Source organism: Drosophila gunungcola, unplaced genomic scaffold (assembly GCF_025200985.1).
Source record: "Drosophila gunungcola strain Sukarami unplaced genomic scaffold, Dgunungcola_SK_2 000001F, whole genome shotgun sequence".
NCBI classification, from domain to species: Eukaryota; Metazoa; Arthropoda; class Insecta; order Diptera; family Drosophilidae; genus Drosophila; species Drosophila gunungcola.
This window is the reverse complement of record NW_026453197.1, coordinates 10,442,430-10,469,585: the sequence shown is the minus strand read 5'-3', so window position 1 is coordinate 10,469,585 and position 27,156 is coordinate 10,442,430. Positions and strand designations below refer to the sequence as shown.

General features: G+C 37.4%; 2 protein-coding genes across 3 annotated transcripts in view; one reads left to right on the top strand and one right to left on the bottom strand.

Moving 5' to 3' along the window:
* Nucleotides 1-27,156, bottom strand: part of LOC128262234 (AF4/FMR2 family member lilli) — a 139,006-nt gene that overhangs the window by 66,565 nt on the left and 45,285 nt on the right. Inside the window, 1 exon segment of the mRNA XM_052996376.1 lies at nt 17,424-17,564. The gene's annotated coding sequence lies outside the window, so the exon portion shown is untranslated.
* LOC128262233 (neural-cadherin) overlaps nt 14,183-27,156 on the top strand; it is a 130,069-nt gene continuing 117,095 nt past the window's right edge. The window contains exons 1-2 of one of the 2 annotated variants that reach the window (XM_052996362.1): nt 14,183-14,304; nt 14,839-15,238. The gene's annotated coding sequence lies outside the window, so the exon portion shown is untranslated. Of the gene's footprint in view, nt 14,305-14,753; nt 15,239-27,156 lie in introns of those variants that run through there. The other variant, XM_052996364.1, reaches the window with a different exon arrangement.

Here is a 27,156-nt window from a genome sequence, read left to right as displayed (position 1 = left end):
AACTGATTCGTTGTCGGCTCCGACAGGCAGATAATGAGGCTTCACGAGGGGGCATTATTCGCCGAAGGGATGGCGCAATTTTACGCACAAAAAAAGAGTTGACGATGGCTGGCGCTGGAGGTGGAGGTGGGGCGAGGTTGGGGGTGGGGGTGGGGGTGGGTGCTGGGGGTGTAAGCTTAACAACGCAACATAAATTAACGCATATTTCAGTTGCAATTTAAAAAGCGCACAAAGCGAACGGAACCTGCAGCTGGCTGCGCTGCCAGCTTTTCAATTATTTGTTGTTGCTGTGGCTATTGTTGCTTTTGCTGTTGTTCTTGTTGTTGTTGTTATCATTAACATTAACATTGGTGTTGTTGTCAAAAGTGCCAGGGCAGCGCATTATTTCGCAGCCGCCGCTGTTGCACGCACAAAAAACGAATAAAACCGACAACGCCCCAAATGCCTGCAAAAAATGCAGCCCCCCAAAAACCCCTGTAAGGATGCAGCGATGCGCCTAAAAGTATGCAACGCATTGGCCGCCCATCTGTCTGCCCATCCTCCCCCCTTAACCCCACACACACACACAAACGCACATTTCCACACACACACACACACAAGTAGCCACATTGCACATTCGCGCTGCTCTGTACATTATTTACCTCTTGTTCGTTTTTTCCGCGGACAGCGGCGGCAGCAGCGCCGTTTTTTACAAGTTTTATTGCATGCGTGCGCGAATGAAAAATAAAATATATAAAAATATATAACGGTACCGCTCCAACACGTCGATGCCACCATTGGCCTCGAATCGCCGGCGAACGCTCAAAAAATGAACAAAAAGCAAGAGAGATGCCCAAATGCGAAAGCGCGTGCAAGCAAACGGGCCAGCAATGTCCATGTCCATGTCCATGTCCATGCCCATATCGAAGTCCCGGCTGCCCAGGATCAGGGTACATAGGTGCACTGATTGCCTCCATCGAATGTGGGAGGGTGCGAGTTCGAGGCTGACGGGAATGGACGGGAATGGGCGGGAATGGACGGCAAAGGACGGGGAAGGGGGAGCTGCAGCAGCGACGGCAGCGGTGACCATAAAAAACCCCAGGACAGACGCTGGGGCCAATGGTGCGTATGTGTGACGTCGGCAAATGTTGGGCGACAACAACAGCAGCAACAAAAGCGACAGCAGGAGAGGAAAAATAAATTAAAAATGGTCGGAGCCGCCGTTGCTGCATTTTCCACTCGCATTGTCGTTTTTCTTCTTTTTTTTTTGTGTTTTAAGCTCTGCGCAAATATATTGAAAATATTTCCTTTTTTTATGCCTACATTTATTATTTTATTTCCTTTTTTTTGTTTCGCTTTTTCACTGTTTGTTCGCCTAAAAGCGCACAACATTTTTTAATTGGGTTAGTAATTGAAATTTATCGAGAGGCTTCAACGCACTGCGAACTCCACCAGGGAGTCCAATCGAATACACAAAGCCAAATGAATTCTAACGCGTTTTGGTCAGCTTAAAAAAAACACCGATTTCTTTTATAAAAACTGAAAGAAACAAGAACAATTTGCTTAAAAGGCAAAAAAACAAGCTCCTTTGTTTCCAACAATGAATTTTAGATATTATTCTCAATAATATTTGAATATGAAAAATTCAGTTTTTCCTAAAAATATTTTCTTAGTTTTAAAAAGGGTTTTGATTAAAAAAAACTTTTAAAGAAATCATACTTTTGTTTACCATATACTTACAACAATCCCTTTTAACTAACAGTTGCCTCAAATCGCACTTTTTAGTTTAACATAATAATATTATTATTATAAAATTGAATTATCAAAGACATTATTTGCATCTGTTTCTTACTGTTCTTACTATTTCTTAATAATTGCCATATTTTGACATTTCGTCACTCATTTCAATCTCAGTCGTTGAAAATACATCCAAAGATGTTCTTGCCGTAACAAGCAAACAAAAGAACAAAGTTTGCTATCAAACCCACGCTTGGGAAACCTATAAAATCGCATTTATCCCACACGTGGTGAAAGGAGCAGCGAAAATTCCAGTTTCGTTTGCTTTCAAATAGGTTGTTGATGTTAGGCTAAGGAAAATATAGAACCAAAAAATGTTATTATCATAAAATAAATTACAAAGCTCCGGATGGACACTATAGCGTATTAGGCATGCTGTGCATATTTATTAATGCTATGCTGTCCCATCCGAAATTAGAAACAGTGATGCACAAAAGTGTGCAATACATTGTATGCCTTTCAGGGCAAAACCAGACTTGGGAGCAAGTCAAGAATTTATGGCTCGTTGCTGCAGCTGTGGTTTGGGTTTTCTTGAGAAAGTTTACCAGAATAACCCCTTAGAGAAAACGCAGAGGATGCAAAAACTGCATCAAAGTGCAATGGAAACAACAGCAATAGCAATGCCAACAACAACGACAAACACAAAAATGCAATTACCGAAATGATAACAAGGCCTACAAGCGCATAAGGCTTCGATGGACATTGGACAATGGACGGAGTCCTTCATCTTGGACTTTGCTCTTCCAGCTCAAGATGTTGCTGAGGCTATATTACTGTGCCCGTGTGTGTGTGTCAGCCCATGCATATGTTTGTGTGTGTGTCTGTGTGTGGGCGAAGTGAAGCTTAAAATATACATTAATATTCAAGTGATTCAAAAAATACAGTATTCGATTTTAAAATACCTTCAAAAATCAATAAATTGTAAAATTTTGATTTAATTTTCGTACTAGCGTTCATTGGTTTTTGTTATCATACAAGCAATAAATAAATTTCTTATTATAAACATGTTTTTGTTCAAAAACCATAAGATCAAAGGTAAAAATTGTAAAACCAACAAAACTATAAATATTAAAAATATTTTCTGCATAAGTTTTTTTTTCAAAACACAGATCATCGGCCAAATGACGAACATCTCGAAATAGTTTCCATACCTTGCGTAAGTAAATCTTAAAACATATTTCTATGCCTCTCCAAATACTCACATATATTCTACAGCAAGATATGCTTTTGCTGCCGTGCGTGAGGCTGTGTGTGTATTTTTGAGCAAGTCAAAGATTTTCTATTAAATTTTAAATAATTCAATTTTACATTTTACCAAAAACATTGCAAATGAGTAAAGTAAACCCAGCACAAACACACACCAGTGCACAAGTGCAAAATGCAGCTGCATCTCTAGACATTTGCGTGCACAGTACAGTATATAAGTGAGGTAGGTGACTGCATCTTGTCCAAAAATGTTTCATTATATTTGTCTTGCAACTTGCACTGTCCACTCGAAGAAAATCTTAAGCCTACCAGCAGTTACCCCCCCCCCCCCCACTACAGCCCGGTACATTGTCTTTGCATTTTGTGAAAATATACTGCATATGCTTAGACGTTGCATTTCACACTCAAGTGTGTGTGTGTGCTTTTTGGGTGGTTGGGTGGTGCGTTTTCATTTGGTTTTTCACCGCACCACTGGCCCAGCCATAAGGCACACATAAGATTCTTCTTCTGGCGTCCTGTATATAATTAGGATGTGCCGGGTACAGTTTTCTATGTACCAGAAAGTGCGTTGCACTACATAAGCCTTCGAGTGCGTGTTTTCTCAAGTGCAAGTGGGTGTGGGAGTGCATTAAAATGGATATGACTGGAAAAACCGATTACATGGTATTTTTGTCGGTCTTGTCCCAAAATTGTCGGAACTTATATTAAAAAATAAGAAAAAGAGTTGAGATTTGCAAATTAGCAATTAAGTGGAAAAGCTTCCCTAACTTCAGAAATCGGATATTTAATTTTTAATTTGATTGGTGCAACAGATACATTTCATCTTTTGACAGCTTCTCAAAAAATATTTTTTACAAGTGTCAAATACTGATTAATCAGGCCCTACTGAATTTAAATGAAAATAGATGTAGGTTTTATTTATATATCTTTTTCCCTAACCAAACATGTATAGTAAATAAATTACTTAAAGATAAAAACCGCTGTGCAAGAATGTGAAGTAAATTATTTATTAAAAGAAAGGGAGTAAGCTTAATTTTCACAAGAATCCAGCTTGCTGTGTGTGCAATCACACATCCGAATCTAAAGAAATGCTCGAAATTTACACATTCAAGTGCAAGTCGCAGGACATTCCCCCTCTGAGCCCTTTGACACTGCCCACAATCCCATCCACCCAGCCAGCCCCAGCACTCTTCCTAAACCTCGTTAAACTCAGCACACACTGTCCAGAAAGTGACGGCAAATGCATAAATTAAAATTGCACATAAATTTTGCCATAAGAAACGACACCCAAGAAGACTAAACACCCAACACCCAACACCCAACGACAACGACAACGACGACGTTGACCCCCATGGACAACCCCTAAACTTCTAAGTAACAGGGACTTGCAACCCCCTCCCTGCGTTTGGCGAAATGCGTACTCGTAATTTGTGCTTATTGTGCAAGTCCGATGGCCAAGACAGCTGGAGAACAGTGGGGTTGGTGGGAGCTGGGGTCAGCAGACTGAAGACTGGAGTCAGAGACTGTGCCAAGATGCACACGAAGTCACAAAAGAACCGGACAGCGTTGGCCCTACAACCCCGACACACGTAATCATACACGGAGACAAAATGTAAATAGTAAATAAATGGTTTTTAAATATTCAATGACCAGACCATTTATTTCAATTTTTGTATTTTTCCAATATTTTTACATAACAGAAGAAGGTGGTTTTAAGTCTGTTTTTAAAAAATACCGGATGTTACGTGTTGGCATAATTTTATTCTATAATAAAGAACTCATACTCTTCTTAAATAAAAACATAGGCAATTGATAAAGGAACAGTTTTTAAGTTTTATTTGGTACAACTAAACTTGAGCCATACATTTTAGGAATGTTACAGAAATATAACTCATTAAATAAAATCTCGATATAGAATTTTGTTGATACAATATATATTTATGGTTTTTTTTTCCGAAAGTCCTAAAAGTAAAGTGTTGGATGTGTAAATTACTATGTTTCGATTTATCGAGTTTTAATGCAACAGGAACCATATTTTTTCGCCGTGCTGCCGCGCTAAGTATTGGAGTATATGTGTGTGTGTGCTAATATTGAGGTAGGCCGCTGTATTGAATGGTCGGGTGGGTGGATGTGAATGGGTGGACAGGGGGGGTCGGGGGTCGCAACTTGCACTCATCATCAACTCAAACTCAATCAGCAGCAACACCAACAGCAACACCAACAGCAACAGCAACAGCAAAAACAACAACAGGGGCATCGGCAACATCGCGACACAGTGCATCTGTGTGCGTGCGCGAGTATCTGTGTGTCGCTTTTGACATTTACTTTATGTATTCTTCGCATGTAATGAGGTAAGTGAGGAATGCAAGGGGGATGGCCTATGTACGCGAATCGTTGAACGCACATTTGCACATATGTGAAATGCCGTTAATTATATACCTTACACGACACACACACACACACACACACACTGAGGATACACACTCACACAGGGAGATAGGCGGCGATTTTAATGTACAACAAATGTGCATTGTTGTCGTTGTTGTTGTTGTTGTTGTTATTGTCGCTGTGTGGAATCGTGTGCGGGTAAATAGGTGGCACCCTCTCTCTATGTACAACTACAACAACTACCAACTTGAAGCCACCTATATACCACCTATATATCATAGCTATGTACAGCCTTAAATGGCTTTGTTTAACGTGCATATGCAAACACAAAAAAAATAAAAATAATTTCAGCTCTTTTTTTACGCACAAAAAAAAAGAGAAAATCTGTGATGGGTTGCAAAACGTTGCCGTAGGCATAGAATGGGTCACACCGGGGGCGAAAGGCAGCGTCATCCCTTATCATTATGATAAGAGGGGGTCAGGTCTGTTTTTTTTTTTTGTGACCATGGCTTGGGTATTTGCCATGCACTTTTTTGCAATTGCAGCGTCGACCACAAAGGAGCTTGTTGTTGCCTTTCGTAATTTTCAGATGAAAGGTCTTCCGCATTTGCGAATGTACGTATGTATTCAACCCATATGCTTGTTTGTTTATCCGCGAATTTATTTGTTTTGCGAGGGCTGACAAGTGCATCAAGAATAACCAATACCTCAAAATAAACAATTATTTGGAACATAAAACAGAGGGCAGTTGATTTGGTGAACTTCGCTAGCTTGGAAATTTGAATATCTGATAAGTGATAATATTTGTAGGGGTAACAACAACAAAAACACTTTGCAAATTTTAATCATACGAAAAACCGTTACAGCCTGAAATTAAATTTAAATTTCGTTTCATTCCCATTTATTGCGTTTTAGTTTTCCACACTGGTATAAGTGTTGGTACATACCTATGTTCTTTAAACTAGCGCCAAATTACTTCAGTGTGTGAATTGGGAACTCTTGAGTTTCCCAGTCTGACCGCCACCTAGCGATCTGGAATGTAATCAATGTATGTACAAGAATTTGTGTAGAATAGTTGGTCGGCAACTTTTATCTTACCAAATTGATATTAAAACTAATCACAATGGACGGAAGTTTCCAGCAATATCCAGTGCTGTTACCCTCATTAGTTAGCAAGTGCAAGCACCAGCGCCAGCGTTGCCATATAGACTTTTCCTGAGCCAAAAGTGAGAAATTGTAATTTTCAAAATGGCGGGTTTAAAAGAAAGACTTAGCTGGCTATCGCGCTAGCCAACACTGCCAGCGGCTATCAGTGTTACAGCATTTATATACAATTATAGCATATATACAATTTTAGCATTTGCAAGTGGAAAGTTTTTCCTTTGCTAAGGATTTATCCGATGATGTTGGCCTATGGTGACCATCCGATCCATTAATGGAAACATTTAAAAAGTGTATATATTTGGTCGAATGCTTATTTCAACCAAAATTTTTTATGTTGAAGGTGCGATCGTCACTACTTCTGTGGCGGTGAAAAAGCCGAGCGGCTGCTGCCATCATAGAGTATGAAACTATATAGATATTTGCTCTGCACGCAAATTGCTCGACGCTGGCGTGACGCCGGTGTTTGAACAGTGCGGTGAATATATCAGCTGTTCGAACATGTGCGAGCGACCAGCAACAGGATGTAACTGCCGTAAGAGCTGCATGCGAAAGAAGAGTCCAGCTAGTGATTACTCTATGAGACGGCTGCTGCTTCCGAGCGCAACTGATATATGCGTGGGCATGAGCGAGATGTGGATGGGACAATTTCGATAGATCTGATATCGAAGAACTAGTTCCTTTAAACTGATAGGTATATGGGGCGCTTATTTTTAAATCTTAATATAAATTATCTTTAAACAATCTCATTTTGGAGGGGTTCACAGTCGGAGAATAGCCTTACATCAGCATCAGCTCTCGGCCCGGGAGTGAGTGGATAAAACCATTATGAGCTGTAAGACCAGCATGAATTAATAAACAAATTAATGAAATTTTAAAGATTGGACAATGTATAAAAATATTTGCAGCCAAAGAACATTATCCTTCCAAGTAGGAAAAACGGCCGCATAAGGACCAGCAGTTGCCCGCTGCTGTTCCCAATGCCGCGCCGTTAGAATTTCTCGTCGCCGTCGGCCGTTTGTTGTTTGCGGAAAATGTCCCACTTTCGTTAAAATTTCTCTCTATTGAAATTGGGCGGCTCAGTGGCTCTTATATTATCGCAGCAACAAGCTTTTGACAGTAGTCACTTTCATTTGTAGCGCCCTCAAGAGTCAAATAATTACTGAAAGCAGATGGCGCTATCGAGTTTTTGTTATTCACATAAGCGCCACCTATATGTGATAAGAACGTAGCTATCGCAATTCAGAAGTTCTGTCTTTGACCATCTGGCAATGCCGTGAACAGCCAAGAGTAGCCTATCTGGCAACGACATTATTAACTGCCGTAACGAAAGTTAAATAAAAAAGGAAGGATATTTATATACCCTTGCAGCCATTGCAAAATTGAAATATTCTTTATAAATCAACTTTATTCAGATTTGTATTCCTATAAGGAAGTGATGATATTCCGATAAATTATTCGATTGGCAGCCATATGAAATCATTATTAAAATAAAGACCGTAATTCTTAAATAATAAATATCGAATAATATATATCGAAGCTTATTCAAATCATTTGAAAAACTGTTTTCATATATTTTTCCGATTGTTCCTGTGGGAGATAATGTATATAAGTCATTCGGTTTGGATACAACTAGAAATATTTAAACATTATTGGAGAATTAAAAAAAATTAAAAAACAGCGAAGTTATAATTTTTTGTGATTTGCATCTTTATAAAGTACAGACAAGCATTTCATTTGCACGTTATTTTTAAAATGCATATGAAAAATGTTGGTACCTTCATATTTTCTGGTAATGTACAAAAAATTTACTTGCATCTCTGCGGACCAACAAACTACATTAATATTGACACCCCAGCGCAACTGAAGCTAATCAAGCCACTTCATTCACGAAAACAATTGTTAAGGAAGCGAGAAAAGTCGAGAAAGAGGGCAGAAAAAAACGATTCTCACGCCCAAATGGGCCGCCAAATAAAAAAGCTCCTCATCGAGTAGTTAGCTCCCCGCGGAGTTGTTCTTCAAGCCAGCCACTTGCTGCTAATGCGAAACAAACGAAGCGCGGAATTTCGAGGGGGGATCGGGATTTGTGGACCACACGTCGAGCTAAACATCAATCATACAATTAATAATTCAACATTTTGGTCAGCGGACGGAAGAGTGTACCTGGCACGGCTGTCAAAACTACCTGAAAACCCGAAAACATCGAAATAAATACGTTTAATCAATGGGAAATTAAATTTAATTAGCAAAGCCCAGAGCGAAGAGAAGAAGAAGGAGGTCAACAGCGATGTGTTGCTAGGCTTATTTATTTCTAGTTAAATAAATCAATTTAAACTACTTAATTGTCGTCGCAGCGTTGACAGGCAGAAGCTTTAAAAAAAAAAAAACTATGAAGAAAATTAGTGGAATTTAAAGCCGAGTTTTTAATACGCTTTACATTAAAATATTGTTGTTTCAAAGTTTTATAAATTGTATCTGTACGAATCTTCTCAAAGTCACACCTAGTAATTTTATAAATCTCAACTTTGTATGTAACTAAAAATTTTTATTTAAACAGTTCAAGATTCCAATAAACTTTCTGCGCACCGCAAAACCTTGAAACTGTTGAGTGTTGAAATTCGTTTTTAATGACAAATGAAAAACGGCGATAATTTCGTGTCAAACACAGAATAGGCGGAGGAATGAAAAAGTGTCTGCAAACTGGCATATGCCCCGATACATATTTAATTAATGATGTTTTTAATCAACGCGCAATTTGTTAATAATTAAAATAGACATGCCAACAAGCAGTCGGCAAAAATTTAAGTTTATTTTAATACATGTTAACCAATTTTTTCCGCACCGTGCTGTTCTATGACTAAAAATCAATAATAGTCTTCCAACTGGAGGCTGTTGGAAAACATTTTAGCTTTCGCTCTGGATAAAGTGCTTTTGAGTTTTATGTTTATTGTGTATGCTTGTCGTTGACCTTTGCCAAATGACCACCGGTTGCCGTTCGTTTTTGATTTTGTGTTTTGGATGAGGCCGCCTTTAAAACTTTTTAAATGGTTGCACATTTTTATAATTTAGCTAAAGGGTTCGGAAGAGAAAGCGGAAAAAAGGTTAAGCGTGAACAGAAATTGTAAATTTTTAAAGGGTTGGGACTTGCTAATATTTTCACCTAGTTGTGAAAAATTTGGTCCAATCAAGGCGAGCAGGTTGACCTCCTTCGACTCTCCAGCCATTTGTCTAGCACAAACGAAGGATACCCAGAATTTTGGTCTCCTTTTCTCCTCTTATATCCCCCGTTTAAATACCCTTTTAATTTTGGCAGTTGTTTTTGCCCTCATGCTTCTATGTTGGCCAAACTTTTGCAGCTGACACTTTATCGGACTCGTGGCCAAAATGCAGGCAAAAGCATTTTCATATTTTTTTCTCTTCCGTATTTTTTTTTTTTTTGCCGTTTTGTCAAAAACTTTTAAGTTTGAAAGCAGACGCGTCAGTTTTAATGAATGACGAACGGAGAAGGCACTGCAATAAATGTTCTAAATTTGTTCATCAAATATTCATGCTTTCCACAAAAAATATTTATGTTTAAATCAATTTAAAAAAAATGCCGATCAATTAGAATTTAAACATCTCAATTATTGTAAGCTACATACTAATTTCTTAGTTATTTTTTATCAGAATCTTAATTACAGAAAACCACAATTTAAATCAGATTAGTAATTCCAATTTACAAGTATTGCTTTATAAAATATTGCTTAGATTCCTACAACGAATAGGAACATGTTTTTTCTCTTTGTAAAGGCCAAAGACGGGCTAGCTGACTGACTGACATGAATCCCGGGACCGAACCGCATTGGATCCCCTCTTTTTGGTTTTCGGGCTTGAAGCGGAACTGTCCGCAACACACCTTACGCACGTCTTTCCAACTAATTTCTCTGCGCTTCTCAACTTTCTCGCCAGGGCTTTAGACCAAGTTTGTGGCCCTGCCAGAAGTTTATTAACCGTCCCCCCGACTTGGACTCCTCTCCGCATTTCGATACTTCTCATAACCGCGATTCTAAACGGCTCTCAAACAAAATTTTGGAATGGTTTTGGTTTTGGTTTAGAGGCGGTGTTACAGGGGGGGAAACTTGGGAGCACTTTGAAAAGCGTGGCATTGTTGCTGCGGTCATTTAAGTTGCTGCTGTCTCTGCTGATGTTGCTGCTGTGTCGGTTGATGTTGCTCCTGTTATGCTTGCTGTTGCTGGTTTTTACATGTTGCAGTGTTGCTGATGGTTAGTATCTGAATTATTTTTATGTTCTTTATATTTAACGTTAGTAAATTTTTGACTTGCAATTTTTGTGGTTAACCCCTCTGTTAAGTTCTCACGCTAACTTTAGTTTATGCTGGCAAACATAGATATAGTGAAGAATCATGTGATCAAAGTTGCTGACAGAAATTCAACAATTTCCCTTTTTCCTTTCCGTGCGCTAATTCATCATTTGCTAAATGGGTTTTAACCTGTTAAGTGCGTTTATCACGTGCTGTGTTTGGTGAGTTTACGAGTTTTTTTTTATGATTGAGCTTCTCCTTATTTTTGTTGACTTGTTTTAGTACAGGTTTTTAAACAGGGCCACAAGGCTCATCCTCATTTTAAAGTCAATATCTTTTGATTATTTCAATGAAAAACGTGCAGCGTTTAAAAAATTAAATACATTCCACTGGTTACGAAATTTGAGCTGAGTAAGCGAAAGAATTAAAGGGCAGATTAAAAATGTTACGTCTGGTTGAATTTTGAAGGTATAACACAAGGCAAATATTAAATTAAAAAAAAACACTCCATATTACATTTACAAATCCATCTCAAACTTCAAGCAAATGATTAATGACCTAGGCTTCCAACAATACATTTTGCAGACCATTTCTCACAAATTCCAACTAAAAATTTCACAGTAATTCAATACCTTTTCGCTTCCTTTTAGAGACTTTGGCAAACATTTGCACATAATCCGTCATAAAGTGGAAAATCAAGTAACCAAGTGATTAAGCCATGAATGGAAGTGGCAGGAGGGGCGAAAAGAGTGTATTCAAACAGCGTTTGTAACGAAAATCAAATCGAAAATTATTCAATAGGCTTTGCCTCCAACGTCTCGAGTGGCCATCGGAATCGGATTGGCTTGGATCGGATTCGAATTGGATTGGCTTCGATAGCTTTTTCTTATTTTTTTTATATTTTTTTGGGCGGACTCCGTTTGCTCCACAAATGCATTTTAGTTGTTTGCCCACTGGGACGACGATTTTACGATGACGACGCCGACGACGACAAGATTTACATAAATAAGTGCGCACCAAATGCGGGATAAGAAATCGTAGATTTTTCTCCATCCACACTCTCATACTTATTCCTCATCGTGGTTTCTTTCTTCTGCCTTTTGAATGCCTTTTTTTTGGGTGCTCATTTAGACAAACCGCAACGAATTTTTTCACTTTTATCGCGTTTTAATTAAAAGCTGCCGAAGCTCTGATTTGAACCAAGACAAAACTGGATTGAAAGAAACATATTTCAACGCAGCCAAGAAATTTGAGAAAATACGAATCATATCTGAGATATTTATGAACACATAAATATGTCTAATTATTTGGATAGAGGCGCGGATCTCGTATATGTTTAATATTAATAGAAAATTAGTCGAAATGAGAAACGAAACCAGAACGCCGTACTTTGATAATATATGCTACTTCCAGTTTTTATATTAGGTGTGTTATTTTTATATATTTGTATTCATGGAAATTTTAAACCAGGACCAGAGTAGGGAATCTAAAACTTAATAAAAATAAGAAATATTTTTTTTTTAAGTCCTAAACTTCATAAAATTTTTAGAAAAATATATACATTTTCATTTGAATCTGCATAAAATAAAGGAACAATTCAATTGCAATTAAATAACTTAACACCTTAATATTGACACTTTAAAGACTCACTTTAAAGGCTTCTTGAATTTAATCCGATTAAGTTCTTGTTTGTTAAAATTTAAATTTAAAGTAGCACTCAATGCTAAATAATTTGTTCAAGTCGGTGGTGCTACCCACACTAAGCCTTCTTTTCCCATGTTAATAACATGTTAACGCTTCCAAAAATAGACATTGAACCCATTCAAAGCCCCCTGGAAAAAGCGTATGGCAGTGCTTCCCGAATTTCAGTTATAAGCCGCACAACTTAGCCGGCTTTAGCATCAGGTAGCAGCTTGCTGGTTCGTTCTTAATCATTGCCCACTGGCCCGTTGACCATTTAGCTCTCAACGACTTCCGTTACGCTTGAAAAGAATTCTTATTTATTTGTTTTCATTCCATCCCCCCTCGCCGACATTATTTTATTTAACCATTTTTTGCGCTTGTTTTGTCAGCGCTTTCAAAGAGATGATTATCTAAGAGCTTTCTGTCTGTCGGTGGCTTTGTCTCATCGGCTTTATATATATCTTTGTATCCCCGCTTTTGTTGTTAACCGACATCAATATCTCGCCGTCGATCGCCTTTCATAATTGTCACACATTTTCAACTGGAAAACTGGTTGCCTGGCTGCCTGACATTCGTTGTCTGTGGGTCAGTTTTGATATTTGTATTTTCCTTTTCCCATTAGTGCATTTTAGTGCACTTGCCGATCGGTTGTCTCTTTCTGCATTTGTCGCCTTCCCTGTCATCTTCACTTGCACATTTTGAGTTGACAACTTTTTACTCAAGCGTTTTTTAATAGCGCCATTTTCGCCCCATCATGTGGCTAATGACCAACAGCTGACCGCATAATATTTAGCGCAAATGTTTCAAGGTTGCTTACGATAACATAACGGTACCAAGTCCGGTCTTATGACTTCAGCGTGAGAACATACAGATGAGCAAATATCAGTTTGGTTAATAGGATCAAAATATTGCTCACAAAATAAGGCAAAAATTTATTTATATTTTGACGTCTGAACACAGCATGTTCGCTGAGAGTATGAGTTCAAATACATTATCAGAAAAAAGTGTAATCGATTCATGTTAGTTTTGATTTTAAAAAATACATTTTTAAAGAATCTTTAATAAATATATATATTAAATGTGGCTTTAAGTGTTTTAGTGTAATTTCCAAATAAAACTTGTTGATACATACTATTTAGATTTGTTAACAAATTTGTGTATTACCTTTTTAGCTTGGGTTTTACAGTAGATCAACTGTGTAATCCCTTACTGTGTACCGATTGGAATAATAATTTTGCATAATTTGTATCTGTCTTCATCCTTTAAAAGTTTTAAGTTTAGACTCATCATTTAAAAATTGACTTAAACGTTATACATCAAAGTTTTCTTTAAATATTTCGAGTAAAATTTTCTTAAGTGTATGCCAAAGCCGGTTGTTCATTCAAAACATAAACAAAATTCAACTGGGGTTCATTTTGCCGGCTTTTTTTAGGCACCAGAAATGAACTCTCTCTTTCTCTTTGACGATCGCCTGCCATCTCTTTCTCTCTTTGTCTGTTTGTCTCTTTCCAGCTCATCACGTTGGCAGCACGTGCAGTGGAAAACAAGAATAACGAACCAGACGCTCTCTTTCGGGGCAGAAGATACAGGCAAGTAACACTACGGATCAGCATCGCCGTTGATCGTGGGCTTATTTTATTTCTCTGTTTTTCAGTTCGATTTGAACACGCGAACGGGAAGCTTCGAAAAGGCGGATAAAAACGGTCGGAAAAGCCATTTTCATTTGGCGGGAGAGCGCGTAAAAAGTGGATGCAGTTTAAAAAAAGAAAAGCGTGCTGATGAAAAATAAAGTAAAAAAAAAATAGATGTGGAAAAAAGGAGGAACGTTGCATAAATTTTGAATCACGGAAACAAATAATAGCAAACAAGTCCAAATTGAAAGAAAAGTATTTAAACTAACACAAATAAACATTAAAGGTTTACTTCTAAAAAATGGTATTTAAACAATTGATAAAATTGACAAAATGCAATTAAATCCTTTGAATAAATTTAAACTAATATTTTAAAATAAATCTTAAATTAAATTAAAAAAGATTATCCCGGTTTTGGTTTTTAATTTTAACAAAATGCAAGTTTTTATGAAAAAAAAATAATACATTTTATAAATAATTATGAATAAAGTTAAAATAAAATCTGTTTTGTATGGTTGCTTCCGAATAATATTTTTTGTGCTTTACGTATATTTTTCTCGGTGCGGATGCGCCTTTTGCTTACATTAAAGATTCCCCACTTTTTTTGCTGCCTTTAAAGCTATTTTGGGAGCTCAGTGCGTTTTCCTTTTCATTTCGAAATCCCGTTACCGTACATTTGCATCTTTTCCCCAGCATTTCCGTTGCGTGTGCAAAAATCGACATAAAAACAACAGCAGAATGCTAAAGTGCAGTGATGTGAAAAAATAGAGAAGGAAAAATATTGTATATTTTTAAATATTCGCCCTCAAGGCGCGGCCAGCAAAACAACCAACAAAAATAATAGGAACAGAAATAAGTCCAACCCTTTGGTGATTTGCCCCCTGCTAAAAATGCGTTGCATGTGTTTCTAATAATGAAGTGTTTATTTTGAGCGCCCGCAAGTGAAATGCATTTGAATGCCACAAAGCAGCGAGTTGAAATCAAGAGATAAATAAAATTCGAAAGTGCTTTCATATATTTTTGTTGTGCTTTTTGTATCCATCTTCCTTTTGTGGAGAGCCCGTAATTTGGATTGGATTATTTCCCTTGGCGGGTAAGCATCTTATCTGATATCTTTAATACCAGCGAATAAATTGTGATTTATGCACTTTTTGTGAAATATTTTTCCCCGCTTCTGCAATCTTCTCGATTCTTCTTGGAGTCGGTTTGAAATATCTTTTATTTAATGGCTACGATCTCCAGGTTTTCTTCTTTATAATGCTGTACTCTGAAAGATTTTATCGGATAGACTTTTTCTTTGATGTAATTTTAGTAATTTGGCGTAATGTTTTAACAGTTCGTTTTAAATCAAATGGCTGCAGGTTATTCTTTAAGATACTAATTTGTTATATTTTTAAAGAGATCTTCGGATCAACAGGGGAATGTAGATGGCCCAGATTTGATTTGAAAATATATGGCTTCTACGTTTATAATCCCAAATTAAAAGTTACAAAATAAAATTAGACAAATATGATTTAAATGTTGCTCAAATTCACAAATTTCAAAAAATGTTCATGTTAATAACAGCTTGTGATTAAAATTTTAAAAATGTATTAAGCTTAAAAAAGGCTCCTTATTAAATTTATTAATTGATGAGTATTTTTTTATAAGATCAGCAATTTTCATTCTCTATCTGTATTTAATTTGATATTTTTTGTAAATACGAGCACAAGTGTTCTTCGTTTTTAAACGGTTTTACCCTTTTTCCACATTCCCGGGTATAAGATTACACACATCTCTATAATATTTTTGCTTATCAGTGTAATAGAATCTGTGCCGTACACGTTTTTCACCAATTCCCATTAGATGCTTAGGTACTTGATGCATTCCTGAAGCTTAGTTAGCCATTATTCTTTTTTGATTCGAGGGAATGTCAAACGCTGGCCACGTTAAACCAGAGACATAAAACAAACAACGCCTTGGAGTAAAACTTTTAAACAAAGCCCACAAATCATATTACACATCAGCGCCAGCAGCAACACAACAGTAAAACTAGGCTCTGCCACGCCCCCAACGCCCACCGCCTTAGAGAAGGGTAAAGTGCATGGGGACAAGCCGAAACCTCGGGAAACACATCCAAGCAACTATTTTGCACACATAAATCTGACTTATGGCACCCACTCGCACACACACACACTCAGTGCGTGGGAGGCAGCTCAATGGGGGCGTGGCAGACCCTATACAACACAGAGAGAAATAAAATGTACTTTAATAATTGTATATTCGCACAATTTTTTTATTTTTTAAGTAGTTTTTTAGAATGGGTGCTGTGGTTAAAAATATGTATGTTCACAAATAACTTGTTTACAGGAACAATTTTTTAGAATGTTTGCCATGGTTAACTATATGTTCTTTTTAGTGTAATAAGTTTTCAACGTTATATTGTAGTATCAAAAATAATTAAAATTAATTAAATTATAATACAATAATAAAAGATTTACTATATTGATTTAATCTCAGTGTACTCCATTCCGAGTGCTGCCTTGTTGATGATGTGACTCTGTTAACAGACCGCGAGAGCTTTTGAAAATGAAAAATGCTGATAACTGCAACAAATCACCGACTCAACCCGACACTCGGCGTAAATTGCAAGAATGTGAGCTCGTTCATAAAAACATCATTTATGAGGGGGAGTCTTCTGGGTTAACAGCACCTTTTGTCTATGCCCGTACCCGTACACCCAGCGCCAAAAAGTGGCGCCTAATGATGAATGCAATTGCCGCAATTTGCTTTTACTATTATGACCAGCAAAAACAGGAAAAGGCTTCCTAGAGGCCAATCTGGGGAGTTGGGAGGGGAAATGGGGAGGAGCTCTAGAGAAGCTGTAGACTCGTAAAATAAAAAGCGTTTTTCGGTGTTTGCATTTGCCAGTTTAATGCTTCAGAGGTAATCGGGGGAATTTGACCTTTTCGCAAGGCGAAAATCGTGTTTGTTGTTATACACTTGGCTTAAATTCGATTTTTGTGGCTTTAAACGGGGTGAAAAGGGTTGAAAAACGCAGACTTTGAGCAACTAGTATTTGCCATCGTCAAAACAAACTTTTTATTACTTTATTGGCTGCTTTTGTACAAATAGCTGGCCACTAACTAATATAATAATCCTACAATTGTATTTTGAATATCAATACTCCTTCAATTAAAGACGCCATTGGCTGTTAATAATGCCAGGGACATCTTTAATGTAAGTAATGCCTCAAAATGGCCCATATTACTGTGCGTAATGAATATGCAGTTTCTTACCGATAGCTATTTTCCATACTCGCGCTTCTGCATTTCCCTTTTACGGCATTTTTCTTTTGCATCCGAATGTCATTATTAAATCGCATGGCAAGGGCATTGCACATTCGAGCACTTGCGTTGTTCCGTTTGGGCTTACTGTCGCTGCAATTGACAGACAAATAATACGAGGAAAAATGGTTAACCGAAAAGGAATGATATACAAAATAAAGCTGGATTTGAAATGCTGGAGAGCGGAAGACGATGATGAAGATGCGCGCGAAAAACGTGACGAGCGATTTGTGTACTGGATTTTATATACATTTATTTTTTTCTCGTAGAAGAAAACAACGTCTACAAACAAATGACAGTGAGAAATGTGCCTTCAATAAAACCGTTTGGCAAAAAGAAGTTGCATTCAAAAGTTTTTAGGTCCAAGGGACTTGGTATGCAATCCAAATGTCAAGCAAGATGGGAAGAAGTGGGTGAAAAAGTATATAAAATATTGTTATATCGATAGTTTTGCAATATTGTCAGTTTGACATTTTTGACATTAATGACAGCAGAAATTCTTCCGCAAAGTTGCAGTTCAGCTGTTTTTAAGTTTGTGCGTACGCCTTTATGGCGAATAAAAATATGTCAAATAATATATTTTCAATTCAGATAAGGAGACCGTAGAAATGTTGTATTTAGCAAACAACAATTGGATGATTTTCTGTGCTCTATCTTCTCATCTTCTATCCCCTTTTTCACTGTCTTTCAGTGTCTGGCATTTTGCTAAATTTCTATTTGTTCCCACAGTTTGTCGTTTGGCATAAATACATCGTTAGCGGCAGTTCCAGCTTTGGCTTCAGCTTCATCTTCATCTTCAGCTTAGCTCTCCAGCTTCACCTCGAATGAGAGAAGAAAAAACTTGCAGGAAGCTACAGACAAAAAGCTAAACTAGACGGAGACAAAAACTACCATCTATAGTCGCAGTCTTAGACGCTGTCTTAGTCGTAATAGTAGTTATTGCCTTACATGCACGTTTAATGTTCTTTGGAGGCGGTGCGACAGCAAAACTAAAGAAAATTTAAGTCCTTACAAAACGAAAAGCTAAAAGAAAACTTATGCTAAATCTTTGATACCCTTTTCGTGAACGAGCATAAATTAAACCAGGTTAATGTTTACTTAATGGTGGTTTTTAATGAGTTTTTACTAGCCCTTAACTAGCAGTCAGTGATTTGTTATTAGCTTATGTAAATGCATAAGCTATAATTTTTGTATGTGGCGCTCATTAATTTTAAATAGGTACTTAAGGTGTTCCTGAACGAGTTTTCGATTCAGTAATATTTAAAGGCCTTTGATTTAAAGACAGTTTTTGAAATAAAACATAACTACACACTTGTAAATGAAATTATAAAGTGTTTTCCTAATGTACCTTATGAAGATCTATTGTCAAATCTTAATGTATTTTTAATACATTTTATGTTTGAGTTGTTTTCAAGATGATCCCTAGTTGTATAAGGGTATACTTAACGTAAGCCCCTATCCCATGTGTCGTGCCCCTGTACCCCGATTTCATCGCCCCCGCTGCACTCTACTCCCCTGAACTTTGTTGAACCCCCCTGTATACCATTGGAATGGCAAGTGAAGTGTCTGTGAAATGGTGCACAAGTGAAAACAACAAATGGGTCGCCTTGTCGGAGCATCTCCGAAGTGGCTCCCAACTCGGGCTCACGTTTTTGTTTTTTATTTTGCCGTCGATTAGCTGGCAGTTCATGTCAATGTCTGTCCCACAGTCAAACCCCCCTACAGCGGCCATGTAAAGTTTTTCTGCACAATTGCTCATCACTTTGAGCCGCAGCTTGAGTTCTCCCGACTCCTTGAGAATAAGAAATTGTCGCCGATTGTCACTTGCGTTCCCTCTTTTTTCCCATTTGCTCTACTTATAAATCAACTGAATTCATAATTTTTGCAGGCATCTTTTGCCGACTTTAATGAAGTTTTGCCAAAGGGGTGCGCTCAATGTTGCTCCCTATTTGAGAGCTCAGCCACTCGAAAGAGGATGTGCCTGTTTATTTATACGCAACTTTTTTGTGCAACGCTTGGTCTTATGCTGAAATGTGTTTTCGAGTTCATTAAGCGGGCTCTGTCAGAAGAAACCGCTAAAATTATTTCGAAATGCGAGCAGTTGAAGTTTGAAAATCAATTCAGAGATAAGAAGGGAAATTTATGATGACACAAATTCTTGTTTATTATTTTTATGTTCCTAAAGAACTTATTTACAGCGCATTAATAAATATATGTAATTGAAAAGGCACTTTAAATCAACTTTGCCCTTATTCATGGGAAAAACAACGAAGCCAATTGACAAAGACTAAGCTTAATTACCTATACAAAATTAAGCTAAGCACTTTGCCATTTAAATCACTCAATAAGTCCTCGATTTATACGGCAATCTCGGCTAGAATATTCCAATAATCCGAAAAGCAAGGAATCTATTCATAACCAGCACCTCCCTGGGCATTCTCTCACAATCGGAGATGCCAAAGTCAATGCCGGAGCTAATTCGCCACGACTTATGGAGTTGCAGAGGATGTAAATGGCAGGAGGAACTCGGTGGCAGGCGGACAAACGCAAACTGATTTGGCTACCACTTAATACCCACTACCTATCGAGTCCAAAAGTTCCCCCGAGGTGCTGCACGTTCCCTCGACTCTCCCATGGCCAATAAACATATTAAAGACGTGCCACAAAAGCAATTACTTAGGCCGAAAGGGAGGATAGAAGGTATGGCATGGTATGCGCAGCAGATATATGCAAATAGGCTGGCATATATGAGCAGAGCCGGCTAGTTTGTCAACCAATTTGAGGGGGCCCGGCTCGTGAGAATCTTTTTGTCCAATGGAAAGGAAAAGAGCCTAGTCACGCTCGAGTTTTGGCCCGAAGAGCCAGTTATCTGTGGCCACACGGGCTAAGCAGAGGACAGAGACCGGTGGTGAGGAAGAATGCTTTTTGCCAGAGTCTAAGTCCAAAAAATCCAGAATCCAGCATCCAGCATCCAGAGTTCCGAGGAGCGAGCAGCGAGGGCGTGCAAATAAATCTTGGGGCAATTACCAGCCCCAGACGCCCAAAACGGGCCAAGGCTAAACGGGTTCACAAGTGTTTGGCCAGAATGCTGTGTGTGACCTTTTATGGCTGGCCTGGAGTTGTGGGCAACTACCTTTCCTTCGCTAAAAAGCACACACATTGCACTGCCTTCGACTTAGACAATTTTTAAATTGTGTTCCTCCCGCTCGACTGCGTTTGGATTTATGGTCAAAAGATCTCTGACAAGTTCTGTGCCAGGAGAGCACTTTAAAAACGCTAAACAGTTTCCAGGGAAGCGATGGCAAAATCGTACACTCGTGAAATTATGTTCTTAGAGATAGAAAATGCTCTTAATTTATAGTTCTGTAATTTTTTAATAACAAAATGCTAACATTGATTAAAAATTACAAAAGCCATTGATATTCACATTTAACATTTTACTTTTGAAGGGTTGAGTGTTATCCCAATATAATTTATAAATATGTAATTTTATTACATTTTCTAAATTTTTAAAGCCTTTGAACCTTCGTATTTATTCTCAATTTTAAGTACTCGTGAAATTGAGGACTTTGTGTGGAGTAACTTTATTTTCCGCTCATTTTGTAGTATTTATTTTCTTGCAATTTTTCTCTCTGTGCAGCCAAGTATTCTGTCTGATTGAAGGCACGCCAAACTATGCGGCAAAGATGTACCACTTGCTCTGCGATCTATGGGATCCAGAGATCGTCCGTTTGGCTTCGATCTCATGGTCCTGGCCATTTATTTATTTATTTGTGGCTCTTTTCATGTCGTCAACTTGTTGTGACTTTGTTTGGCATACATAATAACATGAGGAACCGCAGCAAGCACTTCGAGCCATCATTCGAGCATCCATTGGGGCCAACATAGATCACCGACTGATCATCAATTCGCTGATTCTCCTCGGCTAAATGCTTAATGTCATTGCTGTGTTGTTGCTGCTTGTCGGTTGTTTGTTTGCCCGAGCCAAGCTTTATTTTGTTTGGCATGTTTTATCTGCATCTTTCATGTTCGCATGTAATTTACTCTTGACTCGCCACGATCATCAGTTTTCAGCTTCAACCGAAGCGATCTTCGGTTGATCTGCTTTCTTGTTCACTCTTTTTTTTAGCGCATTTTCCAGTTAATTAGCTTTTGACTTGTCGCTGATTTGATTTGGCTTTGATTTGCGTTGGCAGTTTCGCGATTCTACTTTGAGTTTGACTGATCTTCTTTACTTCGCCGTCAATTGTTCATGTGGAAAGCAAAACGTGCATTTTCTTAAGTGCTTAAATGGAAATTGAAGTGGAATTAGTTGCCTAACGAGTCGGGCAATTATCGGAAGACACTAAGCCGAAGCCGAGGAGTGTGACAGAGGGCAAAAGAAATAGACCGATCAATTAGGTAATTAGAGCTATAAGTGTTCAGTACTGGTCGGTTAGCTTGTGGATCGATTTTACTCTGGGAAACATCGGAATCAGAAGTGCTTGAAGTAGCTCAAGAACTTATTGAGTAAGAGTTTCCGAGAAGCGAATAAAAATAAAACAGATCCGACAAATGAGATTGCAAAACATTATCAAATAGGCAAAAATTCCTAGAATGCTTAAGAAGCCTCTCATTGCCATTAAAGACCAATTATTTAACTTGAACTATTTATAAAAGTGTTATAGATTGTTAAGGCACTTTAATAAGCTATTAGTTTCCATTAATCTTATTGTTGACTCACTTGAAGAAACTATTCTTTGCATACCAGTCGCCACCCAAATTCAATTACTTTAGTTCAACTAGTTTCAAAAGTAATACTGTTAGTTGTAAAGCTTGAAAACACTGTTTTATCTTCTCCTTCGCATCCAGTTAACCCAAAAATGCCGCAATTTAAAGATTTATATCACCAGCCAAATCACAAAGACAAATTGCTACATTAAGCGATAACCGATCTAAGAGAAATAACAACAATTAATTCAATTTGCATTTTGTTTAAATAAACAAGCGTGTCCCAAAGAAAGAGAGCTACAAAATGTAAACGATAAAAAAACAAAAATGAAATTTTTGCCATGCATATGCAAATTAAAAAGAAGAAAAAAACCAATACAAATTGAGGCAACGAGAGGGATTGCCGATGGCGGAACCTATCAAAGCCCGAAACAAAATAGTTGTCGGCATGCGATTTTATTGACCATTTCAGATTCAATTAAGGGTAATTTAATTTCAATAATAACTAGATAGACAAGGGGTCCAGCCCCCTGAATGGTCACAAAAGACACACATATATCTGTATCTGAGGCCGTATCTGTATCTGCTGGATATCGTCGGCATCAACATCAACATCATTGCGGTTGCTGATGATGGCTTTGAGCCGCAAGCTTTGGATTTCGGCGGAGAGCGTGTGTGCGTCTAGTTTTGGTCACAGTTACAGTTATGGGCATATTGCCAACGCTCTTGGTACACGGAAAAAAATACCCATAAAAAAATCGACTAGAAAATGTAACATTACTTTTCTTAGCTTTCAGGTTTTTCATTATTTTACTTCCTTTTTTTCCTAATACTTGTTTTGAATATTTTTCTACCTTTATATGATATAATTTGTATAAGTATAATAGTATAATAAGCTTTAACTTTATTTTTGTATTGAAGAGTTCATTTCCTTCTTCATACTTTTAAAATCGTACGACGTAGTTAACCTATTTTTCTTCTCTGTATAATATACTAACAGGTTTTCGGCTCTGATTTGAATGTTGCGTGTCTCATACTCGTGATGCTGCCTGCACTTTTGTGGGGAAAACGGCAATGACTTTATGTACAGACTTTTTCGGGTGGATTGTTTTGATTATAATGCTCTTAATGATACAGTTTTTGTCTTATTTTTTTTGGAGGAAGTGTGTTTGAGTAGTGACTGAGCAATCTATTATTAATAGAGGAAATGCTGAAGTGAGAAAGTAATTTGTACTAGGAATACTTGCGGCGATTTTTTTAATTGAAAAATAAGTGAAGATGCAATAAGAAAAAAAAACCTACGGGAATACTAAAATTACAAATTTGTTTCTAGCTATTAAATCTGGAAGAAAAACAAAAAATTATCTGAAAAAGTTTTACTTCTGTAGGGGACAAATAACCTAACATCTTCTAAATGCCTTTTAACCAATGCTTTTCACCGCCGAATATATATTAATTTTGAGTCCTGTTTTAAAAAGTAAATTCCATTATATCCCCACATCACCTTTGAAATCAGTGACACTCAATATTGACACATACTTCCCGCAATCACCTGTCCGACATATTTCCACCCAAAGTATTTTTAATTTAACGGCCACCAGCTCAATTTCAGCTAATTTGCTCATCACTTGAACAAACACTCCATTCGACCCACAGAAAAAATAAACCCTAAATAATTTGGTGGCCCCTGATATGTGACCAGGTCACTGCGGGACTGCTTTTTGTTGTGGTCAACTGGCTGCCGTTGTTGGTTTTTGTATTTAATTTTCTGTTTTGGTCGCGTGCAGCGTCCACTGCTGTTGACGCTTTTTTTTTGGGGCCAAAACAAAAGACAGCTCACGCAAATGTATTTCGATTTTTTTTTGTTTTGCTGCGTTTTGTTCGACATTTTGTTGGGGTTTTTTATTTTGGCGCCAGTGCGTGTTGCATGCGTTGTTTCACTAAAACAAATTTATGTGCAGCCAACAAAAGAAGGTAAACCGACAAGAAAATTATGACAAGAAAACAACAGCAACAGCAGCCGTGAAAATATTTGGCTTCGGGCATTGCCAAACACACAACGCACATTGTATCTATGTTAATTAATTAACAATTAATTAGGTGCACCAACCACGACATCGACATCGACCCCGACGAATTGAATCGATGACGTCGCTAATGGTTAATGATGATTTTTTTGAAATTTTTTCGGACCACTGTTTTTTCTTTATTTTTATTTGGGTTTGGCCCCGTTTCCCCACACATTTCGGGTTCGTTGGGTTAGCGTGCCTAACCGAAATGTTTGGCCAAGAAAAAAATGAAAGAAGGCAAAGAAGCCGCTGAAGTTGCCACCACTGCCCCTGCCACATTCATTATTTTTTTGTATTTTTCGAACTCATCTCGTGCGGGTGCTGCAAACCTTCCGTGTGTCGTTTTGTTATCGGTCGCGTTTATCAAATGCGAGACAGCTTTTTATTAGACAATCCCCGTTGCCCGACCCGATCCCCTTTTCTGAGGCATATGAAATTGATTAATACAGCATGATAAATATTTTCAAATTCCGTTCAATTTCTTCGATATCTTCGAGCTGCCATTAAGCCCATGATCTATAGTTGTTTGATAAGTGTGTGTATGTCGAGGTGCAGCCTCCTTTGATAAACACGAATCGAAACGTATCAAAAACCATTTTTGTTGAAAACCTTTGGGTAATGGATCAATGTATGTTTATACCTCGGGAGAAAATGATTAAAAAATTCCCAAATTAAAATCTAAAAAAAATTATCAGGGTATCGGATTAATCAGAAGAAAATATCATGGGAACGTAGAAAGCGTTGAATTTTCGATTTTTTCGTAGTTTATAAAGATGGACAAAGTTGACATATATATTGAATAGAAAGAAGATAGCTTTAAAGAATTTAATTGCTTTTTAGTATATTTTAGGAATGAGTTTAAAATTAATACAAATATTATAAGCACAACTCTATCTTATAATACATGTAGTAGAAAGCGATTAAATCTCATTTAAACATTGTTAATCTTACAAATATTTACTTTATTATTAAAGGCAAATTTTCATTTTTTTATAGCAAGTCCTATAGCAGAAATAAACACATATTTTAATCATTATGAATTATTTTGTCGCAAATAACCACTGTGGACGGCCACAAACGCCAAAACCAAGCATTTAACAAGTGCCAAATCTGCGTATAAATCTGCTAGTCTCGGTGCCTCACCACCTCGAAAACAAATGGTTTAGAAAAGCAACAGAATGAGTCACAAGGGAAGTTTGCTGACCAAGCCCAAATCCGACTTCCGGCAGAAAGGAAACTTTCCCTGCCTGCAAGAAAAAAATGGTTTATATCTATCGAAAGGGTTAACAAACTTCGCGCCCAGGCAATAAAATTCAGCAGGGCGAGGCTTTTCTTCCCCCTAAATCACCCAAAGCGTAATACAAATTGCTTGCATGTCTGAGCATTTTATGACAATGGCCAACTTCTTCAGACTGTTAATTAATATCCACCGAATGAGTTTGAAATCCCAGCGATTTGTTTGGCCAAGCCCTGCTTTCTTGTTAAAGCATTTTGAGAATAAATGACTGATTAATATTATGCTAAAAGATATATGGTTTTATTTGCAGAGATAAGCATATGGTTATGGGTAATAAATCAAAAACAAAATTAATTAAAAATAAAAATACGCATGGATGGAAAAATCAGCGCATAAAATGGTTCACATTTTGATTGATAGTATGTCTGTCTGTTGAAGTGATATCAGGAAGCCTAATTTTAATAATATGATTTTCAACTACTCTAGACCTGAAAAAAAGAACTAAAAATCATTCTCGCTTTACGTATTTTTTGGGAGTGGTAAAAATCACAGTGAGTCAACCAATGATTAAATATCATGTTTGAGTGAAATGATAAATGATGCAAATGATCCCAAGGAATCATATTTTATGCTTCTTGTTTTTGTTTCTTTCCCTTGAACGGAAGTCAGTTCAAAAATGCCGACATCATCGCAATCATTATCATAAACGACACAAGTCACAATAATAATAAAAACAAGAGTTTTTTAAAGAGCTACTTAAAAGGTTTGCCAAATATTATATATCCACAAGTTCTGAGACTTTAAGGGAAATACTCTTTACTTCTTTATTTATTTATACAAAAGTTTTTGTTTATGAGGTTCGCTGACTTAAATGAAGCAAACCACTCACACAATGTTCCCAGCTGGAGGTTTTCGAGGGTGGAGAAAGGCATTTTATTCCATATGATAAATGGTGATGTACGCAAATTTGTTTATGACTGCAGGCATTCTAATTGATGATCGTGTATGAGAGTACAAAACATTTTCCTTCTCAATTTCAGCTGAGAACTTTTACGTTAATCGTTTCAAGTTACAAGTCTTACACAATGTTTTCTCATCATGAAGGTGGTAAGTCCGCTTTAACCTAGTTGCCCAAGTCGTTAAGATTTCTTTCTGTTTTTTATGGCACTGTAAAATCATCCCTAATGACCCAATTCGGTTAGCAAATTAAACCACAGGATTTATGCTGATTTACACACGAAGACTCCTCCCTTTCCTACCTTTGTCAGCTTTAGCCTTAACTATGCCCATAAAATAGCCGCAAGAACGAGGCATAAAAATGGCCAGGGGGCAGCTCGAGGGAAATAAATCAATATTTAAATTTTATTAGCCACGTTCAACGGGGCGTATGTGCCATGTTATCATCATCAGCAAACGTCGGGCGCTTGTGCTCGGCAATTGTAATTAATTGTTAATGTGGCTACATAATCATATATATTTTGCTTATTTTGTGCAGCAAATATTTGCTTTACCACTAATTTACACACATCACTGACCATGCGGCACCCAAAGAGTTAACGCCACAGGCAATGGCTTTAATGTATTTTTTAAATTTATAATGACAGGGGAAGCTATAATGTTAATAAACGAAAATTCTCTGAGGGCTTGTTAAATTATGGAAAAAAGGTGG